This window comes from Saccopteryx leptura, chromosome 1 (genome assembly GCF_036850995.1).
Source record: "Saccopteryx leptura isolate mSacLep1 chromosome 1, mSacLep1_pri_phased_curated, whole genome shotgun sequence".
In the NCBI taxonomy this organism is placed as follows: domain Eukaryota; kingdom Metazoa; phylum Chordata; class Mammalia; order Chiroptera; family Emballonuridae; genus Saccopteryx; species Saccopteryx leptura.
In genome coordinates this window covers 156120351-156124626 of record NC_089503.1, presented here as the reverse complement: position 1 = coordinate 156124626, position 4276 = coordinate 156120351, and the positions used below count along the sequence as shown (strand labels likewise).

At 45.9% G+C, this 4276-nt stretch overlaps 1 non-coding gene across 1 annotated transcript; it reads left to right on the top strand.

Annotated features, from left to right (window-relative positions):
• Positions 1–3747: 3747 nt before the first annotated feature.
• On the top strand, positions 3748–3854 carry LOC136390310 (U6 spliceosomal RNA). The gene has a single exon (XR_010748723.1). It is a non-coding gene; the product is annotated as a U6 spliceosomal RNA (small nuclear RNA).
• Positions 3855–4276: the final 422 nt, after the last annotated feature.

Genomic DNA, 4276 nt, shown 5'->3' with positions numbered 1-4276 from the left:
CCGGGAGGCGGTGGGAGGCGGGGCGGTGGTTCAAGCAGCCAATCGCGACCGGCAGACTCGCACGGCAGTGCCCGCCCTCCAGCCCAGCTTCTACCAATCAGAAAGGAGATAGAGGCGGTCCCTCTCTCGGGTTTTCCCTCGTGGCTGGAAGGGCGGGAGGAGGGGCGGTGTCAAGTCGGAGGACAGAGGAAGTGGGGTGAGAGAGTGACGTCGAGTGGCCCGAGAACCAGCCTGCCAATGACACGGCGGCGCGAGACGGCGAGAGCCAACTGGAGCGGAGTGAGAGGTTCTGTGACCAATTGGAGCAGAGTGAGAGGAGACAGGGGCCAATGGGGCCTCCGCGTCCCACCACTGGGGAGAGATGGTCTAGTGTGGGAGGGAAGTTGGTCCCCGCTTGAGAGTTGTCAGGTTGCCTAGCAACCAGAGCTAAGCTTCACCTGTAAGATTTCTGAACGACTCAATTTGAATTCAATCTTAACGTTTTCTAGTTTCCAGAACAGCCAAGTGCGACTGCCTTAAAAGTTTGAGCAGAATACGCCACCCAGAATTTGTAAATCTGTATATATTCTAGATGCTCAATGTTGTCACCTTGACTTTTTAAGAGACTACTAGCAAGATAGTCCTTTCTAATTAAACCTAAGACCAGGGGTCCCCAAACTTTTTACACAGGGGCCAGTTCACTGTGCCTCAGACCATTGGAGGGCCGGAGTATAAAAAAAACTATGAACAAATCCCTATGCACACTGCACATATCTTATTTTAAAGTAAAAAAACAAAACGGGAACAAATACAATATTTAAAATAAAGAACAAGTAAATTTAAATCAACAAGCTGACCAGTATTTCAATGGGAACTATGCGTTTGCTTTTGGCTAATGAGATGGTCAATGTGCTCCTCTCAGTGACCACCAATGAAAGAGGTGCTTCTTCCAGAAGTGCGGCGGGGGCCGGATACATGGCCTCAGGGGGCCGTAGTTTGGGGACCCCTGCCTAAGACTATTGTTAGGGTTAGACACCAGCTACGAAAGAAAGGGCTGTGTGTGAGCAGGAAAGTTGATCCTGATTCCGGGAATGTTGCTAGCCCATGCACTCTAAGGGGCTCCATGGAGCCTGTTTCCTTCTGTATCTTTTGAGCTTGATATGTTGTAGGTGCCAAAAAAGAGGATGTTAAAAAGGGGGAAGAAACCTCATAGTTCTCAGGGTAGGGAATCCACAGGATAGGGACTGGCTAGCTCCCCCAGCAAGCAGAGAGGAGCAATTCAAGCTTGAGGAAATCACTGGAATACTATTTAGGAGACTCCAAAGGAGGACAATTAGGGCCTTAAATGAGGCCCCTCCTCTGATAGGGAAACCCCAATACTTAGACTTGGTGTGAGACCACAGGAGGTTTAGAGTTGTTTGTATGTCTCACTCTCTGAGTTTGGAAGCTGTTGATAAGGGGCCACTGATGAGTCTGTGCATCAAGTAACTACTGTTATGTGAAAATGTATTGTCCACTATAGATACTAACCTTGTGAGAGACATTCTCAGCAGTAAAGTAGCAAAACACATTGACAAGGGAGCCACTGTGAAGTGGTAACAATTAAGTCACTTGGGGAAGAAGAACACTCGATAATGGCTTTCTCTCCACAATATTGCCATAACATTCATTCTGTTCCAGAATCAATGCCATTTCATACCTTCCAATAGTAACTAAGTGATAAGGGGAGAGACACAGCCTGATTGTAATCACTAGCAATTTTGAGAGGGGAATTAAACATTCTTGGCATGTTAGAATGCATTGAAAAGCAGTTAAAGACAAACACAAGAAAGAAGATACAGCGTTGTCCTTACGAAGGGGCAGCAAATATTATATATAGTTCAAACTCCAGCAGTACACAATGGGAAATGAATAGCCAGACAGTCATGAGGATGATCATCTTATACCACAGGAAACTACCATAGGGACAGACTACCTTTTTGATCAAATTAATCTTCAATTAGGCAAAGTGAGCATGGTTATTGATCACTGGGAAGCCAAGTAAATGGATAATGAATGGGTTAGTAATTAAATACAGAACATCTCAATTAAATTAAAAAAAAAGAAAAAGACTGAGATTCTGTGAAATGTCATAGAGATTATACCAGGCTCCACAAATATTAGGTATGGCAATGCAATTGAGGACAAAGTAAACAGGTAACTATTTTGGAAGGGGCTGCAAGTTTCTTTGAGCTACAATTTGACACGAGCACAGTGAAGTCAATGTCCTATTTAAATGTGCATTTTTAAGACATAGTAACATATATGTTCTATTACATTGTTGTTAAATTTAATGCCAAGTAGTATTGGTCAAGCCCTGTAGATGCTAGACATCAAAGGTAAAGTATACTATGTTGTTCTGTTCTACTTTTTCTTTTTTCAAATTATAAAAGAAAGTTTATTTAAAGTTATAGAGGTAGTAGAAGTGAGCCATATGGCTGCTTAGGCTCAGGGAACAAGTTACAGAAGCAAAGGAAAGGCCCTTGGAGCTGAAGAGAGGGAAAGTCAGAGGCAACATGCCTGGGGGGGGGGGGTGAGGGGGACAGGAAAGGCACAGCGAGTTTACCTCCAAAGGAACAAAGGATTCTCAAAAGGCAGGATGATGTAATGATAACATTTAGTGTTATAAATTCATGCACTGAGTGAATACTTTTTACCTACTCTGTGGCAGGGAGAGTGCTAGACTTAGGCTGTCCAGGAAAGCAAACACTAGCTACATGTGTCTCTTGAGCATTTGAAAGATGCCTAGTCCAAAGGGAGATGTGCTGTAAGTATACGTTACACACCAGATTTTAAAGACCTAGTGCTAAAAAAGGAAATAGCTCAATCATTTTTCTATTGATTACATGTGATGATAATATTTTCGTTATATTGTATATTATCCAAATTAATTTCACCTGTTTCATTTTAGTTTTGCATGTGGCTGCTAGAGAATGTAAAACTACATAAGCAGCTTCCATTTGGGCTAGACAACTGAAAGGCAGACTCTGCCCTTCGACGGGTTCACAGTCTGAAGAGTGGAGGAGCTGCTGTAAAGCCAGTAGCCACGGCCACTACTACAGCAGCCCGGCCCATGTAAGTTCGCGTTGGATTCGGACAGTCGGTAAAGAAACAATGGAGCCAGAAACTGGTGGGCCACCATCTTTAATTCTAGCTTGCACCCGGCGGGCAAGTAAAAACACACACTGGCCTCCAAAACCCACTCATTCAGTGCTCACAAAGCTACTGACTTATCCAAGTTTCCTAAAATCAAAGGTTTCTAGCTCACCAGACTTATTCACCTCTGTTCCCCATCTCCTTCCTTCTCCCTGCATAAACTCTGCACTAACTGACTTCTCACTCAACACTCCGCCATCTTGGCTGCTTCTCCTGGCCACATGGCCTCTTTCTGCTCTCTGCTCTGCTCTCTCATGCTAATCTCAGGAACCAAGAGAGCAAGCTCCTGTTCTGCCCCCATTTTATAGTGTAGAAATCCAGACTTTTAATCCAATATACAAAATAGGAAAGTCTCTAATACAAAGTCACTTTCTGAGGCATGATAGGATTGTACCACCCCCACATCAAAAAGGGTGGGAAAGGCTTAATCCCAAAACCAAGCCCCAGGCTACAAGGATTCTGCCTGCCCATAGCCCGCCCCCAACACACATTAATATCACCTGGGCAACGGCCTCCACGTGGGCAGCACCATCTTTAACAAAGTGAGCATAATACATTTTATCTGCCCAACAGCTGCTCATTTCAGCAGCACGTGCACTCAAGTTGGAATGATAAGGGGAACATTAGCATGGCCCCTGAGCAAGGAAGACACTTAAATTCACGGAGCGTTCCATATTTAAAAAAAAAAAAGGCCCTGGCCAGTTAGCTCAGTGGTAGAGCATCAGCCTGGCGTGTGGGGGTCCTGGGTTCGATTCCCGGCCAGGGCACACAGGAGAAGCGCCCATCTGCTTCTCCACCCCTCCCCCTCTCCTTCCTCTCTGTCTCTCTCTTCCCCTCCGGCAGCCAAGGCTCCATTGGAGCAAAGATGGCCCGGGCGCTGGGGATGGCTCCTTGGCCTCTGCCCCAGGAGCTAGAGTGGCTCTGGTCGCAACAGAGCGACGCCCCAGATGGGCAGAGCACCCCCCCCCCTGTGGGCGTGCCCGGTGGATCCTGGTCGGGCGCATGCGGGAGTCTGACTGACTGCCTCCCCGTTTCCAACTTTAGAAAAATACAAAAAAAAAGAGTGGAGGAGAGAAAAATAAATATAGCTCAGTATCCAGCC